A 20,803-nucleotide genomic window follows, 5' to 3' on the forward strand; every position below is an offset into this window, starting at 1 on the left:
CACAAGCATAAGAAATACACAGTGATATGAATTGCATGGTTGGTAGACAAGTCAGGATCCCTTCCTCTCCTCCTGTATGGCCAAATTCTCCATTTTCACGCGACAGGAGATGTGGGTGGCCTTTCTGTAGTGTTTTGTCTCCAGCCCAGTCCTCCATCAGGCTCCAGCTCTGAAGGGAGCACAATACATGCTCTGTGTTTGACCACAAGTGCTCGATAAGACCCTGGCCCACAGCCCAACTGCTTGCCCCACTTTCTCTGGGTCCCACAGACCCACAAGGTACTAGAAGACTTTCTTGTGGTAAAGGGAGCCCCTTCCGTTTTGCCTTTGTCATATGCGACTCCCTGTTTGTCAGTTTTTGGCCAATGAGAAAATCTCTTCAGCTCCCTCAAAGGGCTTTGTTTTCTAACCCTCCACAGGTCCCTGCTCTCTGGTGCATCCTTCAATGCCTCTCACTTGCCAGGAGATTGCAGGGATGCGTTTATCCAGAGTCAAGTCTAACGGGTATAAATTTGCTTCACAACATTCAGGTATGAGAAATGTCATATTTCTCCTTTTTAAAAAAATTTAATCCATCCGACTGTGAGCACCTGCCTGCCAACTGATGGGAAGCCCAGTGTAGCCCCATCCCTGGAGCAGGCCTCCATCTCCATGGGACGAGTCTGTGAGGAACCTGATCCTAGGCCCAGGCAAACTGCCAGCCGTGCAGTGGCTCCCCAGCCCCTGCTGCCCTGGCTTACAAGGAACCTCCCCAAGGGCCTCAAAGTCCCTGGGGCACTGCAGAGGGTATATGCAGGTCTCTGCCTCTGTGGCACTCTTCCTCCCCTAGGTCCCCTGTCTCTAGAGTCCCTGTCTCCCCTTTGGACAGGTCATACCCACCCGTTAATCTTTAGCCTCACCTCATGCCTCTGCAACGTTTGAGACTGGGCTTTAAAAAACATTTATTAATTTTCCCATGAGGCAAGTGAAGCTCCTAATAACACGACATAGCACAGTGGATGAGGGGAGAGAGGTAGGTACTATTTATTCCCCTTGTTGGCCTTGAAAACCAGACACCACTGACTTCTTTATCAGCAGCTGCCACAACCACTGATTTGCAACACCTCCCAATTTCCCACCCCAGCAAGGAGAGGAAGGCATCCACCCAGACCCCCATCATGGTCTTAGAAAAGGAAGACCCCACCACAGTGCCTCATCCCCAGAAGTCGTGCTGACAGTAGCAGTATCAGGGGTAAGACCCCCTTGCTATGCAGCTTCCTATGGGAAATGGTGAGCACAGGAGTTTTTTAACAAAAAGAATGCAATGTTAACTAAGTCATTTTATTTTTAAAAATTTATCATGGTAAGAAGACTTAACATAAGATCTATGCCCCAAAATTTTTAAGTGTACAATACATTATTGTTAAACACTTTTTTTTTGAGACAGAATCTCGCTGTCACCCAGGCTGGAGTGCAGTGGTGCGACCTCCGCTCACTGCAAACTTTGCCTCCCAGGTTCAGGCAATTCTCCTGCTTCAGCCTGCCAAGTAGCTATGATTACAGGCACACACCACCATGCCCAGCTAACTTTTTTTATATTTTTAGTAGAGACAGGGTTTCACCATGTTGGCCAGGCTGGTTTCAAACTCCTGACCTCATATGATCCACCTGCCTCGGCCTCCCAAAGTGTTAGGATTACAGGTGTGAGCCACCACACCCGGCCGTCCAATTTATAAAATACATTATTTAACACATAAATAAATGAGAAGCATTACCCTCGGTACAGCCTTCCCCAGGAGATAAAAGACTTGAATTTTCAGTTTCCATTACAACCTCAAGTTCTAGCTCCTCTACATTGTAAGCCCATGGAGGTCGGCATCCCCTGTCTTAATCATTCTTGTCCTCCTCACACCCAGGCATGACAGGCCTCCATAATAATTTGACGAATTAATCTCTTTCAGTTCCTGGTTCTTCATTTAAGCCCTCACACGAAGATAACAGATAAAATCTTTGCCTGACAGTTCCTTCTGGACCTGCAAAGAGAAAGCACTTGAAATATTTTACATCTGAAATGAGGCTGAAGTTAAACAACTGCCAGGACGGTTGTGTAAACAAATAGGCTAGGACCGTCTATTAGCCCGCAGGGACTGGGAATTCAGTCCTGAATCACCCTGCTGTGCCTGGACAGGTTGGGAACTGAGGCCAGCATCCATTGATTCATCAGCACTTCCTCCAAGAGTGAGACCCACCATTTGAACTTTCACTCTCCAAACATTTATTATAGAGACCTAGCAATATTTTTACTTAAAATTTGCTATGTGATGCAGGTTCAAGAATTGGTAGCTTAAAAAAGAGAAGAAAAAAATGTGCTATGTAAATCAAAACACTCTATTACAATCTGCTCTCCAGCAACCTTCCAGGTCCTAGTGGAAGGGTGGAGGATGTATGACAGGCACATTTCAGCTCTCCCACTGGTAGAAGCGCCTCTCATGTCTATGTTGTTCTGCCATATTGGGAAGATGTCTTGTAAGAAAGTTGAAAAGCCTATGAATAAAGCTGTTGAGCCTAAGAGGCCTCAACAACCCCCACACATTAGAAGAAGAAAAGTTGAGGCCAGGCGTGGTGGCTCATGCCTGTAATCCCAGCACTTTGGGAAGCCAAGGTGGGTGGATCACCTGAGGTCAGGAGTTCGAGACCAGCCCAACCAACATGGTGAAACCCCGTCTCTACTAAAAATACAAAAATAAGCTGAGCATGGTGGCAGGCGCCTATAATCCCAGCTGCTCAGGAGGCTGAGGCAGGAGAATCACTTGAACCCGGGAGGCAGAGTTTGCAGTTAGCAGAGATTGCGCCATTGCACTCCAGCCTAGGCAACAAGAGTGACACTCCATCTCACACACACACACACACACACACACACACACACACACACACACACAAAAGAAAGAAAGAAAGGAAGGAAGGAAGGAAAGAAGGAAGGAAGGAAGGAAGGAAGGAAGGAAGGGAAAAGTAATCAAGTGTATTGTGAGAGGCAAAATCATATGTGATATGAACATAGGCATGCACATGTCCCGTGCACGTGCATGTCCAATTCTTTCTGGGCACTCTATGCATTCACTGTGGATTCTTAATAAGTGATGTCACTATTTTTATTTTTTTGTGATGGAGAAGTAAAATGTAGTTCATATCTAATAACTCAATCCAACATGATAGTATCTTGAACACAAAGGTACCCACTGATGATTTCACCCAATGTTAAATAATTAGATAATTGTTCAGTGCTTTATATCAGTGATTCTTAGACCTCAGCAAGCATCAGAATCTCTTGGAGGTTTTGCCAAAACTCAGATTGCTGAACCCCATCTCAGAGTCTGCTTTAGTAGGTTTAGAGTGGGGTCTGAGAATTTGCTTCTTTTTTTTTTTTTTGAGAAAAGGTCTGGCTCCGTTGCCCATGCTGGAGTGCAGTGGTGAGATCTTGGTTCACTGCAACCTCTGCCTCCCAGGTTCCAGCTCCAGCCATGCTCCCACCTAAGCCTCCCGAGTAGCTGGGACCACAGGCATGTGCCACCATGCCTGGCTAACTTTTTGGTACTTTTTGTAAAGATGAAGTTTCACCATGTTGCCCAAGCTGATCTCAAACTCCTGAGCTCAAATGATCCCCCCACCTTGGCCTCCCAAAGTGCTGGGATTACAAGTGTGAGCCACCATACCCTTCCTTGATAATTTGCATTTTTTACAAGTTCCCAAGTGATACTAATGCTGCTGGTCCAGGTTCATACTCTGGGAAACACTGATTTCTATTGTTCAGAGCTCCTTGGTGGATGTTTACATAAATGTTTGAGTGTCTTAGTGATTAAGAGGATATTGATTGAGGTTTTGGGATAGGTTGGCAATGCATTATCATTTTCTCCATTTTATTTATTTTTCATTTTTTATTTTTTAAAATTTTAATTTATACGGATATATGTTGTCCAGGCTGGTCTCAAACTCCTGTCCTCAAGCAGTTCTTCCACCTTGGCCTCCCAAAGTGCTAGGTTTTACGGGCTAGGTGTGAGCCACCACACCCCGCCCTGTTTCTCTATTTTAATGAAATATAGACACTTGTTATCCTAAAATTTTCCTTTTTTTTTTGCCGTGATCTTCATGAACACACTAAAGTGTTCTATGCAGCATATTTTTAGGAGCAGATTCGGTTCAGATAATCTCTTATGTCTGTGCTGCCAACTTGAGGCTGCCTGAGAGTTTGTTGGGAGCTCCAAACTCCCCAGTCACCACAGAAGCCCCCTTCTTACCCAGCAGGCCCACACTCAGGATCTGAACTCTCTGATAGATGGGCCATGCTGGAGAGACAGCAGCAGCCTAAAAGGGGTTCACAGCCCTCCAAGAAAAAGGGAGAAAAGATGCTGCATTTGACTGCAACACTAAAGAGCCCTTTCATTGCTCATGAAAAGAGTTTGGAGAATATTGGCCAGGATCCCAGAGCTAGGGGATCCAGGGCTATGGGCAAGTTATTAAGTGCCCTGGAAAGGCCCCATTGGGCAATTTAGGGAATTTCTGGGCTGGTACTGGAAGCCATTGATGGAAGAGATTGAATGGCCACCTGCCCCTCTACTGGGGCCTGAGGAGGGGTCAGTGCCCCGGCCTGCACAGGGGCTGTAGACTGCTGCTGTTGGGGCCAATACCAGGCCAGGGAAAAGGAAAGAAAGAGAAAAATGAAGAATGAGAGAGCTATTTTCAACTTTAAGGATACCAAATGGGGTTTTAAACATTATGGACAAATGACGCAGGGTAGGGAGCTTTATTTGCTCAAGGAGTCAGGAATCCTAGCCTCTCTTACCCAGAATCATTTTTCAGAATTCACCACTGGCTTTTTGAGTCAGGTCTGGAAACTTAAGCTTCTCCTTGGCATGAAATCGGAAGACATGCACAGTGGATTTTCCCATTCTGTGAGATGAGCTGGACAGAGGCTCCAGGAAGTGAGATCTGGGGCATTCCACCTCTGCTGTGTCTCCTTGGAGACTACAATATCGTTCATTCTGAGGTTCCATTCTTACATGTAGTGGTTCCTGGTCTGCCCATTTGGAAAAGGGGACTAGGAATACCTGTCCTACCCATGTCATGAGGGTGTTATAGGGATCCATACACTCTGAAAGGTGCGTGACTGAATTATTGGAATATTGATGAAGCTGGAAGTCCTTGTGTGTCGACATTGTGTGTAAGGAGTTCTTCGTTCCATGAGGTGGGAGTTTGTCTGATTTTTCACTGATATCCCCAGCTATTAGAACAATGATTGACATATACTAGGCACTCAAAAAAAGTTTGTTGAATGAATACATGTGGAAAAAGAAAAGAAACGAAGAATTATAGAATGTAACAACTGGAGAGATCTTTAGAAATCATGTCAAATCTCAATTTATAAGTCCCAGCAAGGTTTATGCTCCTCGCCAAGCTATTACAGCCTCAAGGGTCAACAAGTGAACAGACCTCCCAGATGGAGCTGACCAAAGCCTTCTTGCATTCAGTTTCTCTTACTGCTTTGCAGTGACATGAAACTAATTTTGAAAAGAAAAAAAACAAAAACGTAAGCTCTAATGATTGATTCTGTTTTTTCTTTTGGCAAGGGCAAAAAAAAAAAAAAAAAAAAAAATTCCATTCCAGCTCTAGGCATAACATGCCTGCTCCTATTACACTTTTAAAAAGTAAAAAGAGAAGAAAACAAACAAGCAAACAAAATCCAACACTTGGAAACTTGCTTGGCATCCAGTGTACTCATTCCTGGTTCATGGAGCAGTCAGAAAACACATATCATCCTTGAATCCCTTCTCAGGCACAACTAAAGCCAGAGTGTAAGCTTCGACAGTCTAGCTTCCCAAAGGCTCTTCCACTTCTCAGACCCACCAGCAGCTCATCTCTCTGTCAGAGCAATCTGATTGACAATCATCAATCAAGAAGGACTTCAGGGGTCTTGTTGCCCCTTTACTACAGAGGCTTGCCATGGTCACCCAGCTGGCGAGTGACGGCCTGGACCCTCCCTATTTGCCAGGTCCAAGGACATTTAATAGAAAGGACACTGCTCACCGCTGACCCTGGACACCTCTCAGACCACTGGGCCTGTCACGTGGCGGGTGTGAGTGGGGAAACCCAGCAGGATGTGGGCTAATGGCAGGGGAAGTTTCATGTCTTCCTCTGCTGCCTCTCACTACTATAGCACAGGAGAGCCATGTCTGTTCATGTTGCCGGTCTAGATGCTCTCTGGCCTGTCCTGAACTTTCTCCGGCTCTTTCTTCAGCATTTCATGAGCTTTTATGATGAAGCCTCTGTGTATGTTTGTGTGAGCAGCAGAAAAGGTGCAGAAAGATGTTTGTTAAACTGTTAGCAGTGGGATTCGAGTTAGGCAGGTGGAGATGATTAACTTTTCCTTACTTTATCTCTGTGTTGCTTGAACTTGTTGTAACCAGCATGTATTACACATGCAACTTTTAAAAATCCAATAAAATTAAAAAGCAAGTCGCAAAAGGAGACACAGTATGATATCATGCCCATAAAATCCAAAATCCAAAACTCCCATAAACAATATGTCATATTGTTATAGGGTATCCTATGTATTGTTTATGGGGTCTAAACCTAGGGGCCTAGTAAAAGCCTAAATCCTGCTGGAAGACACCACACTGGACGGGAAGAGCTTGTAGAGAAAGGAGGCAGAGTGATGTTGAGGAAGGCAACTTCAACTGGACCCATGGCGTTTTGTTTCCTAAGAAAACAAAAACCTCGAAGCAAATATGGTGAAAAGCTAATGTTCATTGGAGCGGACGATGGGTCTTTCATGACTGTTACGTTATTCTCCATACTTGTCCATTTGTTTGAAATATTTCAGAAACTGAATGAACTATAACAAAGGGGAGATAATTGAATTCATCCTTATTTGTAATTTATCTTGCATGACACCCCATATGTACCCCAGGTATAAGAAAGGAAAAAAAGAAAGAGGGAGGAGAAAGGAAAAATCAGAGTTTTGGAGAGCTAGTTTGCTTTTCTGATCTTCCTTATTCTTCCACTGGGTTTTTTTCAGCAAATAAACGTGGAAAAGAGGCAAAGTTAATGTCCCCTGGAGAAATGGACGGATGATTGGATGGATGGACAGACGGACAGGTGGATAACCTCATGAGCCAACAGCTGCCAGGTTTTCAGAGCAGGTAGGAATCTGCCTTCATCATGGAGGCTGCGACTGGGACTGCTCACTGCCCACAGCTCACCTCTGGGTGTGATATGATGCATTCATGAAACTGGGCTCTTATGCCTTAGCTTGTAAGGCTGCAAGTGCCCCCTGTGCGAATGAGTAGCTAGAACACAAAGAGCACCTACGGCCCATTCCGCCCCTGTGCCCCTGTGGGGAATATTCAGGGGTCTTTCCCCAGCCCCAGGTTGAGACCTGCAGCTATGATGGTGGGGACCCAAGAGGGACAGTGGCTCCCCGCTGCTCTTGAGGGCCAGGAACTAATAATAAACCATGCAGCCATTTCATAGGAACCACATCAATTTTTTTCTCAAAAAATGAAAAAGTTCCTGAGAAATGGTGGACAGCAGAGGGGTTCTTCATTGTACCTTTTTTCTTGGGGCGTGTAACCTGGACCTGGGGAGGTGAGGGTCTGGCCAGGGCCACAGTTAAGGACATGTGTCTGGGCTCAGACAGCAGAGCAGTGCTCGCCCACTAGCCAGCTCAGGTGGGCTCTAGAAGTCAGTCTGGTGGAAAAGTGCCCAGCCCACACAGGTGACAGCTCTTACTACACTCCAGGTGCTGTCCGCTTATCAGACGTTATTTAATCCTCGCAGCAGTCTATGGGGTAGTTGAGTAGTGTGGCTGGAATATCAGGGCTGTGTAGGGATGCCTTAGGAATGAACCTGAAGAGGTCAGTTGGGACTGGGCTGGGGAGGACCAGAATGCCATGCCAAGGATCCCTCCTCTGGGTGAGGCAGAGTGATCAGGGGCTTTTGGTAGGGAACTAATGTGACCTGACTTATTTTTTTTTTGAGAATAGATTGGAGGGGCAAGAGCAGAGCAGAGGCTGAGAGAGATGATGGGGCATGAGGGATGGTGGCCGGGACTAATGCTGGGGCCTTGGGCGAGGACAGGGAGACGGAAGCAGCATGGGGATCACTAGAGAAGAGAGCCAGAGAGGAGGCAGAAGCCCCAAAGGAGGAAGAAACCATGAACAGGAGTCTTGCTTAGGCTCTGCCCCCAACCAGCTTTGGAACCTTGGGCAAGTCATGTCACCCCTCATGGACTCAGTTTTCACTGCTGTAAAATGATGGGGCTGAATGCATCCTCTACCATGGTAAGAACGATGGGCCTTTTGCACGTTTCTTTTGCTCCAGGGGTGGGGAAAGCCTGAACCATGGCATAGTGTCTGGCACTGCCAGGAGCACCAGAGGAACTGCCAAAGTGGCAGGGAGTGGCTGGCACACGGGTTCAGTTGGCATTGCAGCAAGCAGCATGGCAATGCTAAGGCAAAGAGCAGGCCAAGGCTGCCGGGGCTTGCCAGCGTGGGCAGGATGTTGGAGTCACTGTGGCAGGGCTCCAGCAGACACGGGCAAGGCCAGTCTGTGAACCGCATCCCTTCTTTACATAATCATCCTTACAGCAACATGTTTTCTCATTTCAGTTAAGCAGTGCCAGGCCTCTGATCAAATGGCTTTTGTAATCCTTGTTGTCAAGTTTAAGCTTGAGCAAATAGTAAGGCAGCCTCAGAGTCACTTCAGCCTTCTGACTCAGTGTCCCTGTGTGCAACGGATGGGGTGGGATCTTCTAAACATCCCTTCTGACCATAACATGCTAGGAGCCTTCTGTTAGAATTCCACCTTCGAAATCACACCCTGCTGGGGGCACCCCCTGCCTCTGATTGTGATCAAAGCTCACTGCAGCCTCAAACTCCTGGGCCCAAGTGAACCTCCTCTCTCAGCCTCCTGAGTAGCTGGGACCACAGGCGTGTACCACCACACCCAGCTAATTAAAAAAATTTTTTTTTTGTAAAGACGGTCTCACTATCTTGCCCAGGATGGTCTTGAATTCCTGGCCTCAAGCAAGCCTCCCACCTCAGACTCCCAAAGTGCTGGGATTACAGGTGTGAGCCACCACACCCAGCCTTTATACATTTTGAAATACACTTTTCAGCTGTAGAGCCATGATATGTGATTTAAATTCTCTGTGCCTGTTTCCTTGGGCCTGGCAGAGAAAGTGTGACTAGCTACTGTGGCTGTACACCCGGGGATGATAATGCTACCTACTTTGCTGTTAGGAATTCTAAGTGAGAAAATATGAGTGAAACCTTTAGCACAGAACCAGGCACACTGTATGAATGGACAGCTATTATTGTAACTATGCATTCAGCCATCAGAACTTACTGCACATCGAGAGCTGTGCAAGGCTCAGGGAATAGGGTACTAACAAGTTAGGCTGACGAGCAAGTGTCCTGTCCTCACCGAGTTGCTGTCCGAAGGGGAGGCAGACCAGTCAAAGAGTTTCCCTTAACTAGTGCACGTGCCCTCTGCTAGGGAAGCAAGAGGGGCTGCAGGAGCCCACAGGAAGGGCACTCACCCCAGAGCCATGAGCGGCAGGCCCCTGCAGCTGCCCTCTGCTGTCTGGATGCCTTCCCCTGGCCTGGAAAGAGCTTTGCCCAGATGACTCCATGACTTGCTCATTCATGTTATTTAGGACTCTGCTCAGTCGTCACCTCCACAAGGAGCCTTCTCCAATCTTTCTGTCTAAAACAATCTCCCCCCACCCCACCGCCTTTATCATTCCATTCCATGCCCTCATGCTGCTTTCTCTTGATAGTACTGATCTTTTCTACCAGCGGATTGTGGATCTGTTTTGAAAAATATGTTTATTGACCATTTACTCACCACAAAATAAGCTTGGTGAAAGCAGGGGCTTTACCTATTTTGTATTCCTTATTGCATCCCCAGTGCCCCCCAGAACAATGCCTGGGCCTCAGTGAGCCATCAATGCCTGTCTCTGGTGAATGAAGTGACCACTAAGCTGGATCCTGTAGGGTGCATAGAGGCTGGCCAGGGAAAGGGTCAGGGAGAGAATCTTTCAGGCAGAGGGAGCAGCACATACAAAGCCAGGGGAAGAGAGCAGAACGTGATGGGAGGTAGTTCTGTATGACAGGCATGTTCATTAACAGAGCAGGAGGAGCAGGCGGCGAGAGGAGGAGTTTTCTGCTGAATCATGATGTGGGTCTGACCTGGTGGAAGGAGCCAGGGCAGGAAGGATGATTGGAGACGAAAGTCTCAGACTGCGCGTGGTTCTAAGAAGGTTTTGGCCAGGCAGATGGGGAGTCCCTGAGCCAAAGCTGGCCCTCAGAGGAATTCCCCATCAGGCAGAAGCTAGTGCCATGCTATGCTCAGCCTTTGGCTGGAATTAGCTCAGAGGACATGTGGCTTTGGAGGGATGCAGTGAGGGATCCCAAAGGGCAGGAGCTGTGGCTGTCACTTGACTGCTCCCTGCAGCCCTGACCTCGATGGTGCAATTCCATGGCTGCCCAACAAGCAGAGAGGGCAAGGAAGGAAGTGGTGAGAGTTACGTCTGGAGAGCTAAACATGGACCAGATCACCCAGGGTACTTCAGGCCCTGTTAAAGATTTGGATTTTATCATGAGGGCAATGAGATGTCAGGGTGTGGTTTTGTTCGGGGAAACAGAATGATTGGATTGGATTTGCACGTCAGAAGGATCACTTTGGCAAGAAAATGGAAACCGAAACCTTATAAAAATTCTAGATTAGTAATCCAGGCTCTTTTTTTTTTTGGTTTTCATTCTCACTGTGAAAGCAGTTTGAGAAATAGACAAAGGTGGCCTCCTTGTGGAAGCCAAACCTCACCTTTATTCCTGTATAAACAGTTGGCAAATATGCCTTTGTCGTGAGGGCCAAATGGGTTTCCAAGCACTCCTTGCCCAATGGTTCCCTCCTATCTAGGCCTGGGTCAGCCACGCAGGCATCCATCTGGGTCTCCTCTGGAGAATCACTGCCTTCCTGTGGCCAGGATGAGGAGGGGAAGAAGAGGCTGAGGCCCCGGCACTTACCATGGTCTTTCCATTGCTGAGCTCCACCTAATGGAGAAACAAGGACACCTGTCACCCCAGGTGAGTTGGCCATAAGCGTTAATCCTAGAAGCACAAGGATGGGAGATCTATGTTCTCCACATTTGTAGGTGAGAGATAATGGTGGCCCGGTCAGGTTGGTGGCATTGGAGGGAGGAGGACAGAAAGAAGAATTGACAAGACTTAGTAATTGACTGGATGGTGTGGGTGATGGTTTTGTGTGCTCAAAGAAAGGTCAAGAATGAGGCTCAGGTGTTTGCCTCGCACGACAATGGTGGGCCATGCAATTCTATTTCTAGTCTACCTCCAGTCCATAAGGTACCTTTGTGAGAGTTAGAAACAGGGCCTGCTGAGCAGGGGTAGCTATTGCCAAGGTGACAGCCTATGAGTGACATGGGCTGGATTCTGTCTCCCACACTCCTCCTGGCTAGAGGCCTCTGTGCCGGCTACAACCTGTATGGCCACACAATGTGGACCAGACACCACTGACTGAAATAGGGAGCGAGGGGCCAATTGGTGAGCTGAATTTTAACCATATTAGGTTTGAGGTGTCTGAAGACAATATGAAATTGAGTCTGTTTCTTATTACTATTGAGGTGAAATTTACATAACATAAAATTAACCATTTTATTTTATTTTATTTTATTTTATAGACAGAGTCTTACTCTGTCACCCAGACTGGAGTACAGCCACTGCTTGATCTCTGCTCACTGCAACCTCCGCCTCCCAGGTTTAAGCGATTCTCCTGCCTCAGCCTCCTGAGTAGCTGGGATTACAGGCGCCCGCCACCACACTTGGGTAATTTTTGTATGTTTAGTAGAGATGGGGTTTTGCCATGTTGGCCAAGCTGGTCTCAAACTCCTGACCTCAAGTGATCAGCCTGCCTGAGCCTCCCAAAGTGCTGAGACTATGGATGTGAGCCACCGTGCCCGGTCAAAATTAGCCATTTTAAAGCGTACAGTGGCATTCAGTACATTCACAGTGTTGTGCAGCCATCACTTCTCTCTGGTTCCAAAACGTTTCATCATCTGCTAAAAAGATTCCATATACAATAAGCAGTCACTTCCCATTCCCCCTCCCCTCAGCCCCAGGCAACCACTAATCTGCTGTCTTTATGAATTTACCTGTACTGAATATTTCATATAAATGGAATCCTGGCTGGGCGTGGTGGGTCACACCTGTAATCCCAGCACTTAGGGAGGTTGAAGCGGGAGGATCACTTAACCTTAGGAGTTCAAGCAAGCCCTCGTCTCTACTAAAATTATATATATATATATATATATATATATATATATAAATCTATCTATCTATATATATATAGAGAGAGAGAGAGAGAGAAAATAGAAAATAAATGGAATCCTACAGTGTGTGACCTTTTGTGCTTGGTGTCTCTAACTTAGCATTTGTTTGTTTATTTCTTTTTAAGACTGGGGAAAAGATGGGAAGAAGCCAGTAGAGAAGGAAGATGTTGAAAACACAGGAGGGAAAGAGGAGGTGAGCAATAGGATGCATCCCTGAGAATGTGCTGGAGGGGGTGGCATGGGAGAAGCCCAGGACGGACTGCCTTGACACCTGTGAGGGCCGCCTCACACGGAGGAAGCAGGGCGATGAGGCAGATGCTGACAAGAGCCTCATGATAGGTTTGGTGGCAGCTGAGGGGATTTCCACCTAATGATTTCTGTTTTTTTTTCTGTGAAATAAGAGGTTGACCATCTGCTGAGAGGACAGTAGTGGTATTGCGGGTTTGAAGAAAATGATGATAATTGGAAATAGCTGCTGGGGAGAACGGGCTAAATCTTGCTGGGGAGATAGAGGAGGTTTTCCAGGCAATATTGAGAGCCGAGTGAGGCTGGGGTCAGTGAATTCACAGTAACATAAATCTGTGGTGTGATCTAGTTTTATCTGCAGATATCAGCGGCCTGGACGTGAGTGAGGTGTACATGTCACATTTGGAGCCATGGCAACCATCCTGTGACCTGGAGGACAGAAGTCTAAAGGTAAAGCCAAAACACTGAGGGTGGCGGAGCAGAGGATGGTGAGGGTCCCTCAGAATGTTCTGTGCACAGTAGTGAGGATGACTCTGTTCGGAAGTCAGAAGTCATTGCTCTTCTCCTCAAAACCCACTAGTGGCTCCCTCCCTCTCCACGCATAAAATTCCAAATCCGTAAAGCCCCATGTGATCTGACTCCCCGCTGCCTCTTTGATCTCATCCTTTTACTCTCCCCCTCCCTCCCTCCAAGCCAACCTCTGGCTTCCTTGCTGATCCTTGAATGTTCCAGCACACTCCAGCCTCATGGCCTCTGCCCTGGCTGTTCTGCTTCACCTGGGCTGCTCTCAGCCCGGAGTGATCTCAGCCCAGACACCTGGCCTGTTCACCCACTTGCTTCAGCTCCCTGTGTAAATGTCACCACCTTGGAGAGGCATTCTCTGACCACCCTCTTTCTAATGCACCCCCTTCTTAACCATTCTATTCCCTTTTCCTGCCTTATTGTTTTTCCGAGTACATATTAGCCCTTCACACTTTAAGGACTTGTTTATTCTCACACACACACTCTTACACTTCCTCATGCTCACATGCACTCTCACACACACACAGTCGCACTCATATGCACTCACTCACGCTCCCTGATACATGCACACGCTCACACTGTCTCACTCACATGCTCACCCACACTCACACACGCACAAACGTGAACTTCCAGAGAGCAGCACCCTGGTCCATTTCCCCGACACCTAGAGCAGCACCTGGCATCTAATAGGTATTCAACAAATCTTTACTGAATTAATTAATGAATTAAAAAGCCATTCAAGGTGTGGTGGCTCAGGCCTTGAATCCCAGCACTTTGGGAGGCCAAGGCAAGCACATCACCTGAGGTCAGGAGTCACCAACATGGTGAAACCCCATCTCTACTAAAAATACAAAATTAGCTGGGCGTGGTGGTGCATGCCTGTAATCCCAGCTACTAGAGAGACTGAGGCAGGAGAATTGCTTGAACCCAGGACGCGGAGTCTGCAGTGAACCGAGATTGCGCCACTGCACCACAACCTGGGCAACAAGAGTGAAACTCCGTCTCAAAAAAAATACAAAAATAAAAATAAAAAGCCAGGGTCTTTGGTGATGTTATTGAGTCACTGAACTGACACTGGAGCCACCCAGGCCCAGACTTTTTGTCATGGGAGAGAGTTGTCAACTGCCAGGTCCTAGGAGAAAGCAGCCAAGACCGAAGCAGGGGGCAAGGCATGAACACCCGGGATGGCAACCCTGGCACTCTGGTCAGAGCCCGCCCACTTCACCCATGGCCTGGCCCAGCTGGCCTGTCCCAGCCCTGCAGAGAAACTGAAACCAGAAATCTAGCTCTGAACCCTGGCCCCTTGCCTGTATGACAGCCCATGTGCTTGGTTCCTGCAAGAGACAAATTTCACACTTCTCCAACCAGGACAAACCTGGTGTTTTCAGAACTCCCTGTCCCCAGGTTCACCGGTAGAGAATGGATTCAGTTGTAAATAGCAGGAACCTGAAAGCAGCAACTTCAGCAAATTAGGGGTTTAACTTTCCCAACTGCACAAGCCTAGACTGGAGGTTTGCAGGTCAGGGCAGGTACAGCAGCTCTGTGATCTCAGTGGCCCTGAGTCCTTCTGTCGGCCTCTCCTCTGTCCTGAGTGTGTGGCCCTGATCCCCTTTTTCCCAAGCAAAGCCAGGGTTCTGATACTGAGGAAGAGAGGTGACCATGGCCAGAATGTAGGCCAGTGGTTTTTCTTTTTTTCTTTATTTGCGATGGAGCCTAGCTCTGTCACCCTGGCTGGGGTGTAGTGGCACTATCTCAGCTCACTGCAACCTCTGCCTCCTGGGTTCAAGCGATTCTCCTGCCTCAGCCCCCGAGTAGCTGGGATTACAGCCATCACGCTCAGCTATTTTATATTTTTAGTAGAGATGGGGTTTCACCATATTGGCCAGGCTGGTCTCTAACTCCTGACCTCAAATGATCTGCCCACCTCAGGCCAGTGGTTTTCAAACTTTGTGTGCACTGGAGTCACCTGGAGGGTTTGTTCAAAATGAGATTTTGCTCCTCCTCTCAGTTTCCTCCCTCACCAGTTTCCCAGTGACCAGGCACCATTCTCTGAGAACTACCGGCAACTGGCGTTGTCTGCTACCCCAGGTGACATCACCTGGAACATAAGAGAAATACGCAGAGTGGGTAAGCTGGCCACTGACTTACCGGCTTATCCTTAGAGTGGTCACCACTGACTTACAGGGGCAATCTCAGTGTGGCTAAGCCTCATCTTATTTGGCTCTGTCGCCCCTCAGCCCTTTCACTTCCAGCAGTCCTCCCACCTTCCTCTGTTGCCCATACAAGAAACTGGCTTCAGGACTTTCTGGCCAAGTGTGTGTTTGCAGAGACCACTGAATCCAACTCCCAGGTGTCCAGAGAAGTCAGGACTGGGCTGCTCCTTGCAGACTTTTTGTGAGAGGCTCCGAGCTGCCCTTCCTGCTGGCAGGCTCTTCTGGAGAAGGGATGTTTATCTGTCACGGGTGAGGGCAGAACTCATTGCCACCTTTTGTTGTAAGTTTCTAAAGATACATGCTGCATGAATGTCTTCCTGTCCTGCCCCAAGCAAAGCTTTCCATGTGGACAGGTACCCACCTGTGCTTTTGTTGAAGAGGATACATTTTTAAATTGAGATATAATTCACATACCGTAAAACCACCTTTTAAAAATGTACGAATCAGAGGGGTTTTAAAAAGTATATCCATGGAGTTCTGTAACTATCACCATGAATTCCAGAACATTTTCATTACCCCATAAAGAAACCCCACACCCTTTGGCCATTACTCCCTAATTCCTGATCCCACAGCACTAGCCCCCAGCAAACAACCTTCTGTCTCTGTGGACCTGCCTATTCTGGACGTTTCATATAAATGGAGTCATGCAACATGGGAATATTTGTTTCTGGCTTCTTTCACTTAGCATAATGTTTTCAAGGTTTGTCTATATTCTAGCATGTATTATTCTTTTTATGACCAAATAATATTCCATTGCATGGATATATCACATTTTGTTTAACCATTCATCAGTTAATGGACATTTGAGTTGTTTTTGCTGTTTGGCTATTACGGATAATTCTTCCATGAACTTTCATATGTGAGTTTTTGTGTGGAAACATGTTTTCATTTCTCTTGGGTATATACTTAGGAGTGGAAGTGCTGGGTTATATGGGATGTTAATCTGTTTTGCATTGCTATAAAGAAATACCAGAGGCTGGGTAATTTATAAAGAAAAGAGGTTTATTTGGCCCACAGTTCTGCAGTCTGTACAAGCATGGTGCTGGCATCTGCTCAGCTTCTGGTGAGGCCTCAGGAAGCTTTTACTCATGGCAGAAGGTGGAGGGGGAGCAGGTATGTCACATGGCGAGAGAGTGAGCAGGAGAGATGAGGAGGTGCTGGGCTGTTTTTTAGCAATCAGATCTTGCCTTAACTAACAGAGCGAGAACTTGCCCATTACCATGGGAGGGTACCAAGCAATTCATGAGGGATCCGCCCCCATGACCTAAATGACTCCCACCAGGCCCCACCTCCAACACTGGGATCAAATTTCAACATGAGATTTGCAAGGAACAACATCCAAACGATATCATATGATAACTCTAAGCTTAACTGCTGAAGGAACTGCCAGACGTTTGTCAAAACTTCTGCATGATTTTACATTCTGCCAGCAGTGTATGACGGTTCAGCTTTCTCCATATCCTTGCCAACACCTGTTATTGTTATTGTCTGTCTTTTTCATTGTGGCCGTCCTGGTAGATATGAAGTGGTATCTCATTGCAGTTTTGATTGATGATGTTATTTTAAAAGAATACATCTGAATGGTACTCACGAAAGCTGTCTCCAAATATTTGATAGCTTATTAGTTCTTAGGGGGGACTTATAAGTTGCTATGGTTGTGAGCCCAAAGTTGGAAGACCCTGCTCATCAAAAGGAGGCACCAGTCACACAGCAAGTCAGCACCTCCTGTGTGTTCAGCACTGTTGAAGTTAAACCATTAGGCTCGTACTGTGTGCCAGGCTTCTTGCTAAGTCCCCGGGATTTAATAAATCCCAAGCTCACAGCAATCCAGGATGCCTGCCTTGTTATCCCCATTTTAGGAATAGGGAAACTGAGGCTCATCCAGGTTAAATCACTTGGCCAAGGTCACACTGAATAGTCTGGGATTTGGACCCAGTTCTGCTAGACTCTAAAGCCAGTGCACTTAGCCACTACACTCTACCATTGTCAAGGATATGGAAGCATAACACATGAGGCTTGGTTTTAGACAGTTCAGTTGTAGGCACAAACCTAAAATGCATGAAATATTGATGATTAGAGGAAAACAGTGGATTATTAATTACTGAGGTATGGGGTGGTAGCATTCTTGGAGGGAGCTGGAGTTTCTATCAGTTAGCATTGACTAGATTATGTATCAGTGACAAATAATCCCAATATTTTAGTGGCTTAAAGGAACAAATATTTATTTCTCATGCTACACGTCCATTGGGGGCCAACACAGGGGCTGTGCTTATCCTACTCACTCAGAGACACAAGCTGATGGAGCTTCCCTGCCTCGGGTATTGCTGGTTGCTTTGCCAGAATGAGAAAGATGAATGAATCTTGCAGTTCCTGCCTGGCAGTGACACACCTCAGTTCCATTCACCTTCACTCACCAATGCAAATGATGTGGCCACACCCAACTTCAAGGGGGAGGAAGTATAATCCTTCCATGTTCCAGGTGAAGTACTAAAAACACTTGGTGGACTACACCAACAACTGCCACCGAGTTTGTAGACAGAATCACATAGGACTTGTGGGTACTGAGCACTGGTTCAAGCTAAGGGCAAAATGAAGTCTCCATTTTTACACAGAAGAATCTAGGCCTGCAAATAAACAGGTCAGTGAACCATCCACTAGGAAACTCACTGGAATACAATAACATTTATTCATTACTCTAGCAACACCAAGAGATGGTGCACCATGCGTGGACAAGCAGGGACCACCTTGGTTCCACCTTCCTGTGGGAACAGGTGGCGTGGTATTCTATCAGCTTGCGTGGTATTCTTTCCTTAATGTGACATTTTCATATGAAAAAGCCCTTGTTTTCAGCAGCAACCCAGTTAGGTCTCTTTGGTTATATTTCCATTGTGTACCTCCCATCACACGTTAGGGTTGGACAAAGATCCAGGAAGCCAGGCTTGGAAGAGAGGCTGCCTGAGTCTTGACCTACCTGCTGCTGCCTGGAGAGGCAGGGCTCCCCTACAATATCCAGCCTGCTCTCCTGGTTGACCAGCACTCCCTGGGAAAGGTTAGTGGCATACACACAGCCCTGGGCAGCAAAGTAGAGGCTGAATTGAGACAGATACTGACTAAAATAAGACCTGCCAATTATTGTATCCATCTGTGCTTTTCAGCTTTTTAAAAACAATTTCTTCATCAGATCGACATACAAATCTCAAAGGTCATCCCTGACCCAAAGTTCTGATATATGAAGAAGCACCTCTCTTGTCTGTGTGTCCCCACTTGCCAAGAGTATTTTTTTTTTTTTTTTGAGATGGAGTCTTGCTCTGTCACCAGGCTGGAGTGCAGTGGTGCAATCTCGGCTCACTGCAACTTCTGCCTCTCAGGTTCAAGCAATTCCCCTGCCTCAGCCTCTCAAGTAGCTGGGACTATAGGCGTGTGCCACCACGCCCAGTTAATTTTTGTATTTTTAGTAGAGACGGGGTTTCACCATGTTGGCCAGGATGATCTCAATCTCTGGACCTCATGATCCGCCCGCCTTGGCCTCCCAAAGGGCTGGGATTATAGACATGAGCCACTGCGACCAGCCAAGAGTATTTTATTGAATTTTACTTTCTATACTTTTGTCAGAAAATAAAAATTTCCAAATATAAAATTGTTATTTATAATTATTAATTGTATTAAAATTGAATCTTCCTTTTAAAAACACTCATGTTCCTGTGAACCAGCAAGTGTGTTACTCCCTTGGGCTAGAGCCCCGAGTTGAGACTCGATGAACGCCATCAGAGACTCTGATGAAGGAGTGACACAGTGTGTCGGGTCAGAGAGAAATGTGAAGCCCAGCAAACATATGTTCAAATCCAGATGACACCATTCAGTAAACATGCACCCCGAGCAACTTTCCAGGGCTTATTTTCTTTGTCTATAAAATGGGAACAACAGGTACAGTACCATCTAGTCCATGGGGGGTCACCAGAAGAAACTAGAAGATGTAACACAAGGAACATTTAGAAGCAAGCATGTAACAAACACTCAGCAAATGGCGACCACATTATAACTTATCCACCCAAATAGATAAAACCAGTGGTCACATGGAACTGAGAATTTTCACAATGTACTATTTTTACATCTTAATTTCTTTGGGCTTCTCTGCTTCCTCTTTTTGAAAAAGCTTACCACTGACTTGTTCTTCTGAAAGGGGATGAACATAGATAAAAAGAGAGTTTAAGAGCTTTTCATGGAAAGATAGCCAAACCATTAAAATACTATTTCAACAGAGGAGGTCACCGAGTGATGGAATGGTAGATCTATAGGACTAAAGGAGACCTCAGATTTGCCACTCTTATCTGACTCATGAAACCGAGACCCAGAGAGGTGAAGGGGTGTGCTCAGTCCCATAGCTGTGTTGCAGACTATGTGAATGGCACTTCTTAGTGTCATGCAATGCATAACAACCACCTGTGCAGCCTCATGGCCCTGCACAACCTCCTGACCACAGCGATGGAATAAAGTGGTCTAGTCAGGGGCATTTTCAGCCTCTGGGGATGTTGACATAGTAACTCCTCCTCTGTTCCCACACCCTGAAATAATGTAGCCCAAGAAGCTGCCAATGCTGTTACAGCTGTGTGGGTAGGGGCTGCCCGAGGAGAGAGGTAACCTAGAGTTAAGAGATGGAGGAAGAGATACAGAATCTGGATGGCTTTGCTCTGATCCTGTAATCCAACTATGCCAGAATGTGGATGTACCTTCCAAAGGTAGGGTGCTTTTCATTTGTTTGTTTGAGCCATCTGGTGTCAGATGTTCTGTCATTTACTACCTTGTTATAATTAATAGAGGAGCTCAAAGAGTTATAAATATCTAAGGAGGAAGACTTCAGGTTGCAAAGCCTTCCTGGACAAGGTTGCTTCAAAGGAAGGTCTGAAAGGAAGAATGGGAGGTAGGCAGGCTGCAAAGGCAGAGAAAATTCAGGGAAGGAGAAGACCAGGAACAGAGGCCTGAGATATGGAGCCTGGTACTATGGACTGGACGCTTGTGCCTCCCCCTTCCCCCTAATTGACTTGTTGAAGCCCAGTCACCGGTGTGATGGCATTAGGTGGTGTGGCCTTTGGAAGGTAATTAGGCCATGAGGGTGAATCCCTCATGAACAGGATTAGTGTCTTAATGAAAAGACAGGATAGAGCTTGCTTTCTATCCTCACTGCCATGTGAGGACACAACAAGAAAATGGTCATCTGCAAACCAGGAAGAGGTCCCTGACCAGAGCCGACCATGCCGGCACCCTGATATCAGACTTCCCGGCCTCCAGAACAGTGAGAAATAAATCTGTTGTCTAAGCCACCCAGTGTATAGTCATTTATAACAACACAGAGTGACTGAGACACCTGGGGTGGGGGTGTTTGGGGAATCACATTTTAATTAAGCCCACTTGGTTAGAGTGTTGGATACCTGAAGCAGGTAACGGG

General features: G+C 46.7%; 1 long non-coding RNA gene across 1 annotated transcript in view; it reads left to right on the forward strand.

Annotated features, from left to right (window-relative positions):
* Nucleotides 1–383: 383 nt before the first annotated feature.
* The window catches only part of LOC106992989 (uncharacterized), a 60,339-nt gene continuing 39,919 nt past the window's right edge, over nucleotides 384–20,803 (forward strand). Inside the window, exons 1-6 of the long non-coding RNA XR_013402755.1 lie at nucleotides 384–530; nucleotides 7,049–7,172; nucleotides 10,954–11,120; nucleotides 11,732–11,876; nucleotides 12,505–12,572; nucleotides 12,975–20,096. This is a non-coding gene — a long non-coding RNA (uncharacterized LOC106992989). The remainder of the gene's footprint in view (nucleotides 531–7,048; nucleotides 7,173–10,953; nucleotides 11,121–11,731; nucleotides 11,877–12,504; nucleotides 12,573–12,974; nucleotides 20,097–20,803) is intronic.

This window comes from Macaca mulatta, chromosome 13, assembly GCF_049350105.2.
Source record: "Macaca mulatta isolate MMU2019108-1 chromosome 13, T2T-MMU8v2.0, whole genome shotgun sequence".
In the NCBI taxonomy this organism is placed as follows: Eukaryota; Metazoa; Chordata; class Mammalia; order Primates; family Cercopithecidae; genus Macaca; species Macaca mulatta.